Below are 19,658 nucleotides of genomic sequence, written 5' to 3'. Positions count from 1 at the left end.
AAAGATTAGGTTTGTTGGTCAGCTTCATCGCTCTGAAATAGAATGACAGCTTTCATAAAACTGCCAGCAACAGAAAACCCAAGAGATGGGCTTTATATTATGTCTGTTCCACAACTGTAGTCAGCCACAAAGGGTTTGTAGGAAACTTATTAAAAATGTTAGCCTTAATTAAGGTATTAGGCCCTTAATCTAGCACGCTAAATTAAACCCCAGATATTCCCATGGACACTAATGCAACTGTTCTAGGAGCTTGGTAAGAACTTCCCACAATAGGAAAGCTTTTACAGGCCTTCACATTGCAACTGAACCCTTATTTTCGTTCTGTACCTCTGCTTCATTGCATACCAAAAATAGACACGACTTACAGAAAAGCTCATACGTGGGCATAGAATCATTCCTCTCCACCCCCACACAGATTCGCAAGCCCTCACACCACCAAAGGCATGACCTAAACAAAGCATTCAGTGATGCACAGATGCTCCAGGAATTTTTTTTTAATGTATTGACTTGTAGCATAAACACACTGCATATTAAAACTCACATGGAATTGTCAGAATAAAGTATATTGATCTAATGTTTCTTGCTCTGCTACAACATGATATGATTTAATCGATGTTGAACCCCATTTTAATCCTTCTAAAGATATTCTAACGGCCAACTTATTGAAACAATTAAAAATAAACAGTATTGTTATATAAGTCAAATGGATAATAGCAAAACAGAAACAAATTTCAGAGAACACTTCCCTCTCCACCCCCTAAAGTTTTTCAGAATGAAAATACTCTTAGAAGTTACAGATTTAAGCCTGAAATGTAAAGCAAATTTGGCAAAATTACCAGCAGTTATTTGGTAAGACTCAACATCCGTCCCTCAAAGCCATATCTGCCTGAACCATTAAGCTCTTCTTTTTATGGAACACCAGTCCTGATATTTTGTGTTTCTTCCTTTTTCCCACGAAATTAATTCCTTACTATATGCACTCATCTAGTCCTTGAATGCCTTATCCCTTTAGTTGAGTTATTTCCACACACTCCAGTTTTGTTGACACAACAATTTTTTGAAGCACTTCACAGTGAATGCTTGTCTGCCAGAGATCCCAAAGAGTCTTAGGAAATCCTCTGTATCTTAGGCCACAGGCACAATTCATGTTATCTCTGCTTTCAGAAAAGAGGTTATTTGAGTCTGATGGTCTGGTTAGCATTTCTGTTAACCATGAAAACAAAATAAAACCACTGCAACTCAAAACCAAGGCTAAGCAGCACACTTGAAATTAAATGGAAATCAGGGAAGGGGGAGAGTTTGTACAAATAATTCACTCTAAGGTCACTAGGCAAATACTTTGCATGCATTTGGATATGCACAAACTTCAAGCTAAATAAATAAAATTATTTCCTGTGTGGAAGATGGGAATGTACAGCCCCTCCATACTTGTGGATATAAAAATATGCTAGTAATTAACTATCAGCAAATAACACAGAGAACCAGTGTACTGAATTTAGGTCATGCCAATTATTTTTCTCTAATGCATGTTAAAACGTGCAACCTTATTCAAATTTTGCTATTTTTGGAAAACACTGAAGAAGAATTTCTGGTCTTTCCTCTTGCAGCCTCCACAAAATGTTTTTCTACTTACAGAGGCTGTTCTCCCTTGGACTCAAAGGAAAGTAAGATTTCACTAATGTTTGTCAGATGTCAGCCTCAAAGTAAAGCTATGCAGTCCCACAAGTGTCTCTCCCTATTATAGTTATGCAATCTCAAAACACTGGAGTCAAAATAAAGTTGCCATTCTTCTAAAATTTCATAAACATTTGAACATAATTGGATCATAAATACATACTACAAAATTATATTACACGCCCCACTATCAGTAGGGTAAAAGAATATATATAATTAATTAGTGGTCTAATATAACATATTAGTATCCTCTCTGCAGGTCACAGAAGCCAGACTGGCAATGTACATAACGCAACTTTTTTTTTTAATTATGAATTATTCTATGCTACACTGGTTTCAACATTAGCTCTGGAAGGAGCGAGGTAGACTACCTATAAGGCATCAAAATAGCAGTGTCTGAATTCCAAGACGCTGAACATCTGCTTTTTTCAAAGAGAAGAAAAGATTCTTTTAAGTTGGCACCAGGAATCTTTCTTGTTGGAGAGGAAGAGAAAGGGATCCTGCCCAAAGCTCTCTTATTTAATATTTTCTGTAGAGTCTCCTTAGAGCCCTGTTGTGAAGTTTTCTGGAATATCAATTTGTTTCAGATAATCAAATAAGTGAAATCAGTTATTGCAATCAGGTTACATTTCCATGGCATGTAAAACCACTTTTCCTACGTTCCCAAGTTCCCTAGATGCTCCAAGACTTCCAGGCCATGAGATTATGTAAACAAAATTAAATCACTAAAACATAAACTAAAATGACATAGACTAACATAGCAAATCTCAGGAGAACGAAGTTGTCCTGGATTTCCCCATCCCCATACGGAGACCACTGTTTCTCCACGGAAGTGGCACTTTAACTTCCAAAAGGAGAGAATCAAGCAACTGAATAGAATTTCAGCTACAGATCTTTAGCAAAACCTCAGTTTCAGAAACAAGAGCTAGAACTGAACAGTTAACCTCCCCTAACTGCTTAGGCACCCCACCTCCCCACCCCCCAAATTTGATTTAATTAGCATAAAGCCCCACTAGTGCGAACACCCTCTCCCTTGGCTAACCCAGGTCTGTTCAGCACAGAGACCTACTGTGGATTTGCATACCAAGCAGCCTCATGGTTAACCTGAGGCATGGTAATCCTCTCAGCCAGAGGCACACCAAACATCATCTCACATTTAAAATAGCATTAAAAAACAAAAGTGAAAATAACAGTCAAAAAATTACCTGCTGGAGCACTCACCAAATATATCACTGTTAGATTGGGCAAAATGGAGTCACTTTTCCTCTCCTCCGCTGAATCTCTGGCATTCTGCAGAAAGGAAGGTGGAAATTACAGAATTAGAGAAAGGATAAAAGGGAGCTCAGCTGCCCAGCTCAGCAGGGGTCTAGGCACACCTCAGTTTATTCCCTCTAAGTCACGCTCACCATACGTACGCCTCCCATTCTGTCCTAAAGAGCAGCTGAATAAAACATAGCACAGGCTGAATCCAGTTCAGACAAGCTAAGGAGTCAGATTTTGAATAGGAATTAGACACTAATGTGATTCTGAAAATCCCATTAAGAGCCTTTACCACCTCTGCCTACCTACATATATTTAAAAATCTAGATCAGACAGCTTGCCTATGGTCGTGCTGTATGCCTGTGCTGAAGCAAGGAATTATTGCTGGGTTCCCAAGCTCTGAACCCCAAGGGCTTCAGGCCACACTCCTCCTGCAAATTGTTAGAGCTGATTTTCAATTTAATTACCTGTAATGCCTGGAAACCTCTATCCAAATGAGCCCTCACTTCCCTGGTAAGCAACATGAGTGGCCTATAAAGTACATCATGGGTCACTGTGATCTGCCAGGTACACCCATCAAATCTATTTATTTTAACAATGTCAAGAAAGCATGATAAATATCTGAACAAAAATAATGTTTCTCCTACCACGTCACAAAAAACAGCCATTTAGGTAGAATTGCAGTGCAGCTTTTTCTTGCAAAATTTATTAGCCTGCCCTGAAGCTCAAAAATGGAGGATTTTTGGTTTAACAAGGGAAAGAACTCATTCCCTCTGCTAAACTTGTAAACCCTCCCAGCCTCAGCAGAATATCAACTGGAACTGAACAAGGATATCTTTTTTATTATTTTCATTTCTCTAAGACATCGCTTTACGCTTCCCTTTTCTAGAGTATCCAACATTAATTCACCTCTCCTTCTGTGCTATTTCTGTGCCACAGACTGAGCCAAAGGTGACAGTGAAGAATCCACAGAAACTGAACATCAAATGTTCCTGTTCTGAACTTTCAAGAAACTATTTAATATCTTTCTTCTTTTTTTAATATCATCATAAGGCCTGTTTATATACTTGAAGTGGAAACAGTGCACATTCAGCTGCAATTGATTTCCTGTATGGCAAAATACCTCAGGCATTCAGCTGGCTGGGAACACTACAGAGGCCTCTTACCATCATCAATTTTTTGAGACCAGGAAGCTCTGCCCAACGCTTGTTCTTATGCCAGAATAAATGAGAGTCCTTGCTAAACGTCCAAGTTAATTTGGTCTAGGTGAACCAAATCATAAACAGGCAAAATTTTCTATTTCAAAAACCCATTTAAAAAATATTGGTCTACTTTCAACTTCAACTGTAATGCCATCAATTCAATCTTGCTAATGGGGCATAATGTTCATCTACAGATGTCTTTTAAACAAAAAGAACTATGCCATCTCAAATTTTCTTTTAATAGATTATCAATATATTTGCCTTCTCTGTGCTATCTTTACAGCAATAAATAAACGCGACATGCAATTTCACAGACTAAAAGAGTGTATTTTTTTCTGTTGGTATCACCGAGTGACAACTCCAGCAACAATTTTAATTACTTCACTTAGTTTTTCCTTTAAATAATTGAAGACATAGAGTAGTGTCCACTAACATTTCTAGGAATCTTACGGAGGAAATACATGAGTAGTGTCACCAAGTTCCCGTGATCAGACTGCAACAGCTGTAACATTCAAATGTCCAACCACCTGACTGTACTTCAGATTGCAAATGAAGCAAAAACGAAATGCAAATTGACCTATAATTACCATCCTACTTCCCATTTATCATGGAAGTTTCCCTAGCCTCAAATCCTCCAGAGTCAAAGGACTCAATTTCAACTGCTGGAGAATCCAGTTTCTTTAAGAACCCTAGCAAAAACAGACTGGCAATACAATCACAACCATTTAAATACACAGACATTTGTGTGGGGGGGTGTATATATATATATATTTATATAGTGTCTCGTTTCACAGTAGTTTCATTAAGAGTTTCTTAGTTCCAGGGTAAAATGATTTGCCAAAAGCTGAGATATTCTCTAACCCACAGCAGATAAAATGGCCTTTCAAAACCTTTCAGCTGATGATCTGAGACAGGGTCCTACAGTCACATCCAAATTTACTAAAGTACAATCTCTTGGATGCTGCAGAATGTTCTATCAAGCTTCTTTACTTCTCCAAGAAGGTTTTCTACAGATTTTAGTATCCTCATACTATATAACAGGACAATCTGTGAGGAAAATGAGTTTTTCATCTCGTGAATTTTTATTATCAATTCAGCGGTTTATTTCTCAACCATTTGTGTAAGAAAATTGAACACTTTTGTCATAGAAAATCTATAATGAAGAAAAGATGTTGCATGTTTCTTTCAAGAAAGTGATTACCAAATATACTGTCATTTGTCATGTAATTTCATCTTTAGAAGTTTGCCTGATTTAAAACAGTCTTAGTTAGTTTATAAATATATCACAGTTATTAACAAAAAGCTTTATATCTTAATAACTTCTAGAAAATATATAGGGTTAAAGCATCAAGTAGCAGCCTAAGAACCAAAAGCACCAAAGAAACCTGCATTCAGATATTTAAACTGACCTGAACTATGATGTCTGGCTGTCCTTTGAAAAACACTTTGGAACTTGGTGTTCACACTATAATGTTAAATTAGAAGCCCAGAAGCTTGAAAACTATCTTTCAAAATGCAGTAAAATTAAGATGCTCCTTTCAGGTATACTCTACATGGGAGGAAACCAAATTAATTTTCAGTGATAGGATGGGTGCTTTACTTTATTCCTTAGGAGCCACTGAGATTATCTTCACCTCAGTTCCCTTATAAAGTAAACGACACGTAACCCTTGTGTTTTACACACTCTCTCTGTGTGGTGAAAGCTAACATTATCACTTCAGTCTAGTTGACAGGTTCCTTCAAATCATGGGGTCTGAGCTTTGACATCTCTGCTTTTAAAAATTTTTCTTATCCTGTTCCAGCTAGGCTAAAAGACCACAGTAAACTAGAGCCACCAACTACATGGAATTGTGTTCCACTAACTTACAGGTGTGAATTTGCTTCAATTTTAAGTAGGATATCAAGACATTCATTCCATTAATTAATGCCTTCTCTCACCTAGTCCCCAACCACACCTCACATCCATACAACTCCATACTTAAAATTTGGATTATATACACATACTGTAGCATTTTAAAACAAATACTCTTGCCAAACAATTCCACATACTGACCCTCTAAGGAAAGCTCAGAATAAAATTCTTTGTAGATGTTCACATGTGCTAGACAGCAAACCATTGTGCAAGTTTAATTACCAGTGAGGAGAACTGAAGTAAAAATTTATTTGACATGACTTTTACTGAGCTATGTGCCAGTTCCTAAACCCCACCTTTTCTGGCTGAGGAATGAAGCTTGCTTTCACAGGAAGGCCACATACTGTAGCACCTTCTCACTGCACAGCATAACCAATTAACAGACGGAAAATGTGCCACATCCCAAGCAAACGGATTTATTCCACATGCAATCAGCTGAGAGCTTTCCCAGACATATTAAGCTAATTTCATGGACTAAGTTCATGCAGCACTCCTGGAGTTTCTTTCACTGCATCCATTCACAACAGTGAACAGCACAAAGGTGAGTTGCACGACAAGGTCGGCAGCTGAGTGAGTCTTTGCCAGAACTCCTCCAGACCATCTCTGGTATGACCTCAAACTGTCCCCAGGAAGAAGTCACATTGGGCAAGTATGGGCACAGACAAGTAACTGTGATCCAGATACCAGAACTAATCACCCCCAATATGACTCAACATTTATAATTAACAAATAAAAGGAACCAATGCAGTACATTTTCCTGAAATCATCAGAAGATGGGCATCACTGATGCTCTATTAAATATTCAAAGAACTCTTTGTGCAACACTGACATTGATTGAAACAGCAAAAGGCAAAAAAACCCCATAACATTCAGTGGGCAGACTCCTCATTGCTACAAGACAGCAGCAATGAAGAAGCACCAAGACAGCCTTAGCATTCAGACCCCTGCGGAAGCTCCAATGAAAGTGACCCAGTGAAACAGATCTTCAAAGACAAAGGCTGATGACCAGCTTTTCTTCTGAAGAGAGCAAATGAGATCACGGTTTTGGTTTTTTCAGAATTCTTCCTTGAAAAGCAGACACAGCTCCTATCCTATCCAAACAGCATGCAGTGTTGTCTGGGAGAAAACCTTTCTCCTCCATACCTCACCTGTGCACATTACAGGTCCAAATCACACCAATGCTTCATGAAAACAGGGCAGAAAAAAAAAAATCACCTATTCTCCTTGCTTTGACCTCGTGGGAGTCTGAGTTAGCACCTATTCTGTGCTCTGGATGAACAAACTGCTTTGAAGGGACCTGAGGAGTGCAAGAGCCAAATCTGCCCTTGAGAACAGAGGTTGTTTATCAGCAGGATCCTCTGCTGCAGGGTTGGAGGAAGAACCTCTTCAACATAGTTCCTTTTGGATCTGCAGTGTGCATGGCAGCAGCAGGACAGACTAGCCCAAAGATGAAGAACACAAGGGACACCGGCAGAATGCACAGCCGTGAGTGAGGAAGCACGCCTGTGTTGGGAACAGGCCACACTGCCAAGGAAAGCGCTGCTGTAGCTGAAGTGGCAGAGTACAAACTGCAGCAACTGAGACCACCAGGATGAGCCAGCACACAGAAGATCAGCTCTAAAATCTGCCCAGCACAGCTGGTGCCTTAGCAAACCACTCTGTCCTTCACACCAAGAGAAAAATGGGGTTTTCTTGATGGTCTGGTCTGCATTTCCCTGCTGGCAGGCTCTAAGAAAATGGAAAGCATTTCTTGAAAGGAAGGCCTGCAGAAAATCTGTCCTTTTCCCCTAAGAAATTTGCCTAGCACTGACATTTCCAATACCAATTTAGGAACCATGTCATCTAAAGCAATGGAGGAGCACAAGCATGGAAAGATACTGCCCTATAGATCAGAAAGAAATCTTGGAGATTAAATGGTAATTGATGCCCTCAGAAATTACTTACGTTCAGTTAATAACAGATTGCAGTATTCTAGAGTCGCTTACTAAAACATCTACACTGAGCCTGATGCTTCGTACTGCAGGTAGAGTTTAAGAAAGCTTTGCGCCAAAAATCTGGGAAAAGCTCAGAAGATTAAATGAGTTCAAGCTCAGGTGGAGGAGATGCCAGAGGAGATCTCATCAAACCATAAGGCAGAAGAACCTTCACAGTACAACCAACTGGATAAGAGGTTATATCCAGCGAGCAGTGGGCTAAGTGGTCCTGTCTGCCAGCAGGACACGGACAGCAACCTCTTCACGGCAGGAGGAGCACAGAATGACCAAGACAAAGCAAATCAGAGATTTATGACTTCAGATTCATTAAGAGAACATGAGAGAGACCAACAATTACCAGAAAAGACTGACAGAAAGAAGATGTTACAAACCACATGCTGGTAGAGTATGAGGGAAGGCAAACTATCTCTCCAAGTTCAATAATGATTAAATAATGTTAAATATGTTAAATACGATAATGTTAAATACATCTTTTTCTACCGTTCAAATAGGCTGAGACTCCTGATTCTTCAGAGAAATTAGTGTTTCTACAATCAACTGAAGTCTGTGATGACATCACTCAGACACTAAGGTGTGACAGCTCTCTGAGGCATGTTATCAGGATAGTGAGAAAGAACTGGAAAGTAAACAGTGAGAAAGCTTCATAAGCACTTAAGTACGAAGCACACTCATCTTGGCAGCACCAATACTGCTTGTAAGCCAAACAAATAGGCTTCTGCTATTAACTTGGTTTCAGTTTAAAACAATAAGTGGAAAGCTCCGTGCATACTGAAGTGATAAAGATTACTGACGTGCAAATAAGTAGCTCTTCATCTCGCCTACTTTCAAAGTTATTTACAAAGAAGGAACTATCATTTTTCCCCCATATCAGACATCAAGGACACAAAGCACTATGTCACTTTATACTGAAGTACCACAGATCAGTGGCAGCAGCAGAAAGCAAGCTGTTCTGCTGCTGCCTTTCTGGAATGTGTTGGGACCTCAGCTATGGATCTGGACTCCCTAGGGTAGCCAATACAAATACAGAAAAAGAAACAAAAAAAAAAAAAAAACAACTCCCAAACGGGACATTGATTCTGGTATGTAGAAACCACAGTGAAGCTGTAGTAGACAGTATATCTAATCTTATGGAACATACATGAGGGCAAACACTGGTAAATACTTTAACAAACCAGAGTTTACAGGGGTTAGAGAGGAAAACTTGCCTGTGTTTACAGGTAACTTTGCATAACACAAGGGGAGCATGGGAGAAAGTACAAGCACTAGAGCCTGTGTACTAAATCTAGGAGCTAGAGACTCATTATGTGGGCTAATTAAAAGGCAGAAGCCGACCTTGAAGCCACCCAGATGACTATGCAGGAAGATGTCAGCCATGACTGTGAAAAGAAACTGGCTGTTATGATGTCCCCAGCACTACTCCTTATAACAACCCAAACAGCCATCTCCTTCCCAAGCTAGGTACCAAGGTTTTATCTACAATGGCTGTGAGCAAGCACATGAGCAGGTGATTCAATCACTGTACCCATGACACATTTTTTACCTCTGCTCTGTACTTCCAGCGAAAGGAAGCACCATTCAGCAGAAAACAGTAGCTGAATGATTCTAATGCTTGGAGTGTGATCCTGAAACAGCTGAATGGATATGAAGGTTCAAATATTTAAATGGTAACATTCATAAAGTTAGGTTTTAAAGCATCTTGCTCACATGCAAGTTTCTACAGAATGTATGCTCACGGGAAGAGGCTTGGCACCACTTGCAGTCTGAAACTCAGAGAAGGCAAGCAAGACTTATAGGACTCAAAGTTAATTAGCACTGCTTCAGTCAAAAGTCTACATGGGAAATTGCTGTCAGCTCAATTTATACCTGTTCACTACACTTACAAAAAATACATGCAACCTCCACTAGAATAATCATCACGGTCCTGTAAACATTAAGAAGCAGGACTAGTGGAGCTCATGCTGAGGAAGGAAGGAAGGAAGGAAGAAAAGAATCAAGTCAAATGCATGAAGTCACTCTATCAGATAAATTTTCAAGCTGTCACCTTGCTTTGTATTTTCACAGCAGTGCTGTGCATTGTGATTAGTGAAAACACGGGTAGTGACCACTCCCACATGCAGGTGCTTCAGAAAGCACTCCAGTCAACAGATGGCAGTGGGTTTAAGAGTTTGTAACATGGCTTAGACAACTGCTCCTTTCAGGCCTCCTTGATAAGTGTAAGTAGTTTTTCCCTCTATTTCCTTTCCCAGTCCTCCCTGACTAGACCCCTTTCTTTTCCCATATTTGTAATCAAGTTCATGGTTAAACCTATTTCAGGCCAAGTTCATATTCATATAAAGTCAACTTTTGGTGAATCAGGCTAGACTAACCTATTTGATACAACAACCATAACTAAAAAAAAGTTTGCAAATTTGCATCCTTGAAGTGACTTGGGAACTTTAAACACTAAGAGCTTGTTTGTCACACACTTTTTTCAAAAATTAATGAATACCAACAGGCTATACTGACATCTTAGTTACTATTCAATCTGTTCACATTCATCTCTTGTATTCTTAGCCACCTATATAGAAGACTCCTGTACTTACAATTGTAACTGTTGCCACTGCACTAAGAGTGACTTTACTTTTCATTCCCTCTACTGTTCCCAGGCCCATTCTGTGGTTCCACCACTCACTGTGGTGTGTGAGGCTTTCCTAAAGCGGAGGGGAAATCTACATTCCACATCCTTTGCATTCTAAGTTTACAAGAATAACACTTTCTTCCACTTTTTTTCTCAATGACAGTCCTACTAGCTAAAACTTTTTATGTGCGGTGACAGTAATGCAGGTTCTCAGAATTAACCATTCAGCAACAGTTCTGCAAGCCTTTCCATCACTCCAGACTTTGCTGAGGGCTGCAAAAATTCTTTTCCCTTGCCTCCCTCTCTTAACACTACAGAAGCAGAATGTCGTTTTAGAGTGAGCAGTGGTAAGAAACATCCTCACTCTCCCCACCAGTAAAAATTCCAGCTTATTATAAGAGGATCACCATCTTTCCAAATGTCTTCAGTATATTATTAACTTGCATTTTTTTCCTATTTTATTATTCTATCTTCTATTGTGTATTCTAGATAAATATATATGCACTATATTTGGCTATTAAGAAATGTATGGCAAAGTAACTTAAAGCCATAACTAATTTAGCATGTCAATAAAACATGTTTCTTTAACACAGGAACCTTCCTTCTCAACATGACTGAATGCAAACGAGAATGCACATCAGATTAATTCCTTTGTTCTAATTTATAACTGCCACAGCTTTATACATGTCTAATCTGAGAAACACTTCTAAATGGAGCCAGCAAATGGCTCCTTTTGTCAGCTTGGATGTTCCCATTATTTCCTGATCCAGCACATCTGACCCTATGGAGCTGGGGTACATGACAGGGCCATGCTGCCACCCAGAAATGTGGTCTCTCTTCTTCATAACCCTATGCTTTCAAGACAAAGAGCTGCAGATCTGGCTTGCTCAGTAGAAAATTAGTGGTGCCCAGCAATTGCTGAAATGGCAACCAAGCATGAAGGAAATTAATAAATAAATAAAAATCAATAGTTGAATGAATCTTCAGCACACTTCACCAACTGTACTAAGTATCTGTTAAAATATTGTTATTTTGGACTTCTTAAAAAAATTAAGAGACAAAATAAAAAAGCTCCATCTATTCTGTAATATCCTTCCCTAAGAATTGCTTTGGTTTTAGGATTGGTCTTTTTTAGTGACAATTTTAGAGATGACACCTCTGTTTAGAAACTTTTTCTCAACAGCAGTATCTTAGACTAATCTGTGGATCTACTCTTCAAAATTACTAACAGCAGATTTTATAACTGTGTTCTTGATTTCCCCATTTTTGTGTTGATCTCAAAAGTACTCACCAGAGCCTAAAATTGTATGGGTGATGCTACCACAAAGCAAGATAAAATGCCAGAACCCAACGTCAAGTTCCAGTTCTGTTAGGGTTCTCTGGTTAGAGAAATAGACCAGCTTTGCACTGCTGAGTTTGTATTCAAAGACAATAAAGCACTACTTCAAGTAAATGCCTTTGTCAGTTGCTACAGCCCTATATGTTGCAGGGTTAGCAGGGCTTTAAAAAGCCTTTCCTGAATGGGAGCCAAGAAATCACAAGCTTATGAAACTCAGAGGACAACAGGTATACAACAACCCCATCCAAATAAATGCACACAAGACGACTTTCAAACATGCATACTGCTCCAAATGACTTCACAAAACCACTATCACCATTGCCACATGAAAGACTCTGTCAGTGAAGGTTCAAACATACCAACCTACACAAACAACAGTAGCAAAAAGTACACAAACTCACTACTTGCCATTTACAGTAAGCAGATATTTTCACTTCTAGCTTTAACTTTTTAGGTCACAACAAAGGTTTAAAATAAAATAAAGTAACAAAACTACAAAGGAACCCAAAACACAACCCCATAAAAAAACATACCTAGACAAAAACATTCCACTTCCACACAGACAGGTACCAAGCGTTCAGTTAGTTGGCTCCAAACCCTATCTTTTTCCATGGCCTCACAATCAAACACTCTACTTTCAAAGTATGCATCTAGACAGTTAATTTGTAGTCTCATATCCTGCCCAAGGAAGAACACATTAGCAGATGTCCTGAAGTGATGAGAGCTGCCAACAAACTAGGTTCACTACTTGAAGATTTCCACTTAAAAATCAAGTCAATGCTGTCTTTGCAAGATGTTATCTAGTAAGACTATAAATTACAAACTGATTTGGCTACATACTTATTTTTTCCCCTTTCTCTTTTTTTGGAAAATCAAAAGTTAAACAACAAGAAAAATGACACCTTAACACCTAGTGTTAGTATCATAGCATGACTTTGCAGAGATGCACTCAGTTGTGTGGCCACAGATAGATGTTGTTTGCTTAGGGCTCTCTAGGTCTGAGAGAAACAGCCAGCATTCCCATAAATGAACACATTTAAAACTGAACCTTTTATCAGAGTGTTTTGCACCATTTCTAGTTTGCCAACTGAGAACACAGAGCAGAAGCAGAATCCAAGTTTAATAGCTAAGCATCTGCACGGACCCAAGAACAATACCAATATTCATTAAGAGGCCAATCTCAAACTGCCTTCTCATATTTTCAAGACAAGCACTCTATTAATACATTTCCTAACCTTAGCATAACTCTTATGTTTTCATCCCAAAGCACCCACATACACATTGGAGAAGAGTTCCCAAAATTATGACAACTACGTGCCCGAAAGACACCAGGGGGAAAAAAAAAACCCTAAAAATAAATCTCAAGGAAGCTATATATTGTGCCTTGCCAACCACAGTGAATTGTACAGCCAGGAGCTGCTACAGCCAGATTTAGCTTCACACAAGCTACCAGGATTCCTTTATAAATTTAGCTAGAGGCACGGGCAACAAACGCTTGTGGAAATTTGAACCGCGACTCTCCAGCAGCAAAGACTGCTCCCTCCAAGAATGAAACAGTAGCAAAAGATGACTATTTAGTAGGCTCTTATTACACAGCTTTCAAAACACCTATAAGTCATCAGGTTCTCCAGGCAGAGCTACAAAACTGCAGAAGTACCAGCAAACATTGAAAGAAAAAAGCAAGGCCACAGCTCTTTCTGTGTCTGCCAACTAACAAGCAAAGGAGGGAAAAAGCCAGCTAAAGAGAGACCGTACTGGAAACCAGCTGAACGTTCGTGTAAGTTTGTTTCAGGTCCTTTTCCCTCAGGCTTGGAGTAGTGTGGCTTGCGAAGAAAGAAGGCAACGAGTGCCTCAGGTCTGTCAGCGCTATCGGAAGGATGAGATCTGTAGGGCTTCTCCTTCAGCAAGAAGGACTGGGACGCACCACCCGCTAAGCAGGGAAGAGACGAGCTGCAGGATATGGGGAAATGCATCCAGCTGCTATAGAGCAGCTCTGCCCCACCGCCTCTCCACAGAATCAAAGTTCCTGCTACTTAACAACAGATCAATCATAATTTTAAACCTCTTTAGGCCATACTTATCACAATCCCATTAACTCTAAAACGTTAAAAAAAAAAAAATAGGAAAAAGAGGATGGGGTTTGGGGGCTTGCTAAAGCATCCCCACAAAATCCGAAGCCCTACGGAATTTGATCTTATTTTAAAAGAAGTACCTTGTCCGTCGGCGAAGAAGCTCGATGAAAGCCGCAGGCTGAGGCTGAGCCGGCGCAGCTCGGCCAGGCTACCCCGGGCTCCGGCGGAGCACAAAGCGCTGCGGCGGCCGCGGTGGGAGCCCGGCACACGGAGCTGCGGCGGGCAGAGCGGGGCACAAAGGCTGCGCTCACTGCCCGCTCCCCTGCGAGCCCCCGCCGCGGCTCCGGGACCCCGGGGACCGCCCCGCACCGAGCCCGGCCGCTCCGGGAGCCGCCGCCCCCTCCCCGGCGCGCCCCGCCGAACAAAGCCCCCGGCAGCGCTCACCGCCAGCCCCTCGCCGCCTTCTGCCCTCGCCCACCGCTCCTCCTCCCGCTGGAAATCCAGGCGCGGGGCTGCGGGCCGGAGTGCCGGAGGTTACCCTGCCCCGCAGCCCATTCAGCGGCGCCGGCCGCCCGTCCCCCCGGCAGCGCCCGTGGCCGCGCCCCGGCTCGCTCCGGGCAGCGGCTTAATCTCCAAACTTCCTCCTCCTCCCGGCCGGGCAGAGGAGTCTGTGAAACTCCCCTCCTCCATGCAGCTCCCGCAGCCCAGCCGCTGCCTCAGCCCCTCCCCGGGGAGGCCTGGCCGGGCTCTGCGCTGGGGCTCGCTCCGCTCTCCGTCCCCTCCCTACTCCGCCGCCCCCCAGCCCCAGGGCTGGGAGAGGGGGGGCAGAGAGATTAACCACTCGGATTTGTCTCTGGAATGGAGCCAAAGAGAGCAGTCGGATTACAGCCCCGGGAAGAAGAAGGGAGGAGAAGGGAATGGGGAATAAAAAAAGAAATTAAAAAAAAAAAAATCCGCTACTGTTTTCACGCAGAGAAAAGCGCCGGGCTCTCCTGCCTCCCCCGTGTGTCAGGTCACAGCCTCTCCGCCCGGCTGCGAGCTCCATCCCCGCCTTGCCGAGCTGCCCACGGGCTCCTCTCCGCCACCACAGGTCTGGGATTCAAGTCACAGGTCTTGAGAGAGCTTCTGTAAATGAGTTGCCAAATTGCGAAAGTGCGAAAGGGGCAATTCCGCCACGAAATACAGACCCGTAAAAAGCAAATTCCAAGATATGGTAGATAGAGACTACACCTGCCTCGTGGCAGGCTGTTGGGTCATCATCTTTGGAAAGGTGAGTTTAAAGTTACACAACTTTAAAAAAGAATAAATTATAAAGACACACACAACAGAGAAGAAATGGCTTAAATAAAGCCTGAATTCTTCATACATGTTCAGTGCTCCTTATTCCTCTGAGCCCTAACAAAATCTTTAGTTTCCTGTAAAACCTCATTCCGTATTTCACATTTAGTAAAGCTGTATTGCTTTTGTTCTATAACAGTTTCTCCCTCTACTCGTGCTAATATACAGCATGTGGAATGCAAGGAAAATTGGGAGGTTAGAACAGCTCATACTTTTCAGATGTCAAAACAAGTAATTACAGCAGTAATTCAGAAAAGCAGGAAGTTTCAGTGTTTGCCCTCATCTTACCTGTTCTCACTGGAATCCTAAAACACCAACCCAACCCCACCCCCCACCCCCAAAAAAACCCACCAAAACGCCATGGTCGGGGTCTGGTTCTCTGTCACTGATTCAGAACCCCAGAGCTCTTTCCCAACATGCACGCTGAATATTCTTCAGACCAGTGCTGAATTTGAAAAAATACCACATTTATGAGTTCATTTTGGCCACATTTCAAAACAAAAGTTTGTGTTCAGTAAGTGGGACTATATTACCTTTTCAAGAAAAAAAATACCTCAAATGTTTTAATGACAAATGTTTTCATTCTTGCGCATAACATTTATTGACATTGCAGAATTACAGCATAGTTACCATAGAATCACAGAATATTCCAAGTTGGAAGGGACTCTCAAGGATCATCAAGTCCAAATCCTGGTCCTGCAGACCACAGCTTCAGAAATCCCACCCTGTGCCTGAGAGTGTTGTCTAAATGCTCCCTGAACTCTGACAGGCTGGTGCTGTGACTACTGCTCTGAAGTGTCTGTCCCAGTGCCCCAAACACTCTCTGGGTGAAGAACCTTACCACCAAGGGCTAAATCTCACTTCACTCCTATCTTCTTGTGAGTCATCACTGTCCTATCAGGCAGGAAAGGCAGAACACAGAAGGCTGGACCCCACAGGTAATATTCTGGAATTATATTCTACAAAGTTGCTTGACAGGGGGGAAAGTGGGAAAAGGGCAATTTCAGATGAGATTTAGTGGCTACACTAAAATCAGCCCACTGGTTATGGTCTGCACTGCATAGCTACTCCATATCTGAATTCAGCATCCAGCTAAGCACACATCCTTGCCTCAGCACACTACACTCTGGCCTTGTGCTGGGAACAAAAAGTTAGCCTTCGTTTGCAAGTCAACAACAACAACAACAACCAAAAAAAAAAAAAAAAAAGCAAAACTCCTCTGATGAAACTACTGGGAGAGAAGCATTTGTAACTCTTTCCCATTTGGGGAATCAGGGAATGTTTTTCTTTTATGAATAGATCTTTGAAAGATGGTAATAAAACAAACTACTGCTTGATGCATTTAACTCAGACAAATTAAAACAAATGAAAATGCACACACATTCCCAACTGGGAAATACAGCAAAACTCCCAAACCACAGACTATTCCAAGTTCCTTTAAGAAACTGTACAATCTCTCCAAATATGTTTTAAAGGCCTTACATGATCTGTTCCATATGGAGTTTGTTTTTCCTCAGTGCTGTGACTAACAGGAAAAATCTTCAAGAGGAGAAGTCTCTTCCTCTCTCTTCATCCTTCTACCTCCATTTCCCCAAAGGACTGATCATGAGTCTGTCTGGTTTCTGTTTGCTTGTGCTAAAAATAACATTACAGTAGACTGACAAAATACCCTGAGTTTTAAGGCAACTGACTGATAATTGTAGGATCATTGCTGCAGAAAGAATGAGAGAGGTTTAAAGGTCAGGCTTTACAACACTGTAACACAAAATAGTGTATCTGAGAACCACCTATTTTTGGAGGAATTAGATACATGGACAAATTGTGGGAATTCCTGTTTTTGAAGGTAATTCACTTGACTATTGGTAAAAGGGCATGAGTGACAAGGAGGCTGCAGGCAGGTGAACATTTCTCCTGGGTTTTGCCAGTGCACCAGAAGGTCAGCTGCACATGGGGGAACACCAGTTGTTGTCAGTCACCCTCAGCAGCACTCCTGTGCACAGGCAAGAAGCGAGTCTTTGTTCCCCCCAGCTCCACTTTTCTTGACACGCATCTTTTCCTGCTCACTCTCACAGCATCTCTCACTCTCACACCACAGGATCCCATTCATAAGGTGGGATCCATCTCCATCTGCCAGCTCTTCACCTCTATCCCTCCTGCTGCCCTGGCAGTCAGAAACTTGCACCAGTAATGAGTTGGTGTCTTTCACAATGGTGGCCATGACTTCCCTTCATGTACTACTTGAGCATGATGTGCTTACTGTGTTGGGCATCTATAACCTAACATCATTTTCCTTCCAGGAGGTCTGCTTTTATCAACTGGTCTACCAATAAGTTTGTACATATACACACGTTCTCAAACATCACAGAACTTCTTTGCATCACCAGCTCTGAACTGCACCAGTCGCTGTAATATATTTTTCCTCATTCTGGCTGTGACTCAGCCAAACTGTAACCAATGCCTTTAATTGTACAGAAATCATTGTCATTTCAATGTTGCTGACTGATGATGAATTCCAGCATTCACTTGAGGAGAAGCACAAGTTTATCTGTTCTGAGTTAGAATCTGGGGGGCGGGGAGAAAGCCTGTCCCTACAATAACAGAAAACTGCTACTTGTAAAGACATCATATACACACACACACAAACACACACTTAAAAGACAAAGACACATCCCAGAACTGATTGATGATGGGGAAGATCTGTATTAAAAAACTGCATCATCCATGCCATGCACAAGGTTGTAAAGCAGGGAAAACAAATAAAATATTAACCTGGGCACTCCACAGTCAGCAGCAATAACAATAACAATAATAATATAAAAATTATTATTGTTGTTGTTATTATTATTATTAATGCAATGTTCTCCTTGCCTTGTATCCCAATTATTTATTCCACCCACAATACAATTGGCAGGTAGAAGTACACTCATTTGCTTTGAAAAGCAATGTTATTAAATGTAGGGAGGTGGTTTTAGAGCTGTGCTCCTGTTTTACAGAACACACACTTTCATGTACACCAATGCCAAGGAGTACACAACCATTTCAGTAATTATATGCTCCAGTAAAATCATTAATATCAAATAAAATGCTATCATACCTATTTTATGCCTGTATCCTGTAGGCATTCAATTACCTCCAAGTTGATGAGATACCTGTGTAAAAAAACCTGGAAGTATATTGAAGTCTTTACATCAACAGCTGCTAAAATATTTAATCACAAAGTTCAAAATATCTTACTCCCAATCTTACCATAAAGTTTAAGTGGAAGTACTTTAAATACAAGATGACTTTGCATGTCACTTGCCTTGGGAAACAAATAGTGTTCATAAAGAATGGGAGTAAGAGGATAAAGTTTAGTGGTTACAAGTATGAAGACTGTCAACATAAGAAAACAACAAAATATTATACAGAAGGAATTGACTGAACTTAATCTTTCTAGAGAGAGGGTTTGACTCCTTTGTCTGGGAATATTTCCATGCAGAAGTAAACATCTTTAAGATGATTTGCTTTTCCACAGAGTAGCACTGCTTGGATCTTCCTCAAATGCAAGTGTATCTCATAAAAAAAAGCACAGAGACCAGCTGTAGTTCTCATGAAATAGGCTTCTGCTAAATTCAAAAGCGAGTACAATTATGTCATCAGCTCAGGTCTCAAATTCCTTACAAGTCTTGGGTCTTAAGCATAACCTCCACCATGATGCTTTTTTCATTGTGATAAATAATAGCTGTCTACATTTCCCATCTGTTCTTCTCTAGAAAGTTTTTCTTTTCTATTATTCCTGAAAAGATTTGCATCTATACCCTTGCAAATAAAAACCATGTTTCAGTCCTAAAAGAGCTCATCTTCTTCCCAGTTAAATTTTCTTTGGAGTATTTTAGGTTATAAGGCTGGAATTGAGCTGTTAATTTAAAACTTTGACCCTCAGCCATCTTGCTCTAGAAGAAAATGCCCCATAGTTCCATGCTTCTCGTAACAAAGCCACCAGTTAAGGATGAACCATTGCAACCCCTCTAGGATGGAAGATGCTTACCCCATTTTCTCTGGACAGGGCAGTCAAAAGCTCAAAATAAATCTGGAGCAGGGTCCCTGCCATTTCATCTTCTCAGTTGAGTTGATTGAACAGCCAACAGCCTTACTGGGCACAGAGAAGGTGCTTGTTTCTCAAAATTAGCTGCCTCTTTTTGGCTTAAATTGCTTATTCACAAAAAGAGTGTTAAGACATCACATTGAGACCTTCATCTTTTGTGTTTTAT

The 19,658-nt window shown here is 41.0% G+C and overlaps 1 protein-coding gene across 1 annotated transcript in view; it reads right to left on the bottom strand.

Annotated features, from left to right (window-relative positions):
• The window catches only part of PLEKHG1 (pleckstrin homology and RhoGEF domain containing G1), a 126,927-nt gene extending 112,244 nt beyond the window's left edge, over nt 1-14,683 (bottom strand). Inside the window, exons 1-2 of the mRNA XM_066315472.1 lie at nt 14,515-14,683; nt 2,896-2,964 (exon numbers count right to left, since the gene is read on the bottom strand). The gene's annotated coding sequence lies outside the window, so the exon portion shown is untranslated. The remainder of the gene's footprint in view (nt 1-2,895; nt 2,965-14,514) is intronic.
• Between the last annotated feature and the right edge of the window lie 4,975 nt (nt 14,684-19,658).

The sequence above is a fragment of the Sylvia atricapilla genome, chromosome 3 (genome assembly GCF_009819655.1).
Source record: "Sylvia atricapilla isolate bSylAtr1 chromosome 3, bSylAtr1.pri, whole genome shotgun sequence".
Taxonomy (NCBI): Eukaryota; Metazoa; Chordata; class Aves; order Passeriformes; family Sylviidae; genus Sylvia; species Sylvia atricapilla.
This window is presented reverse-complemented; position numbering and strand designations above follow the sequence as displayed.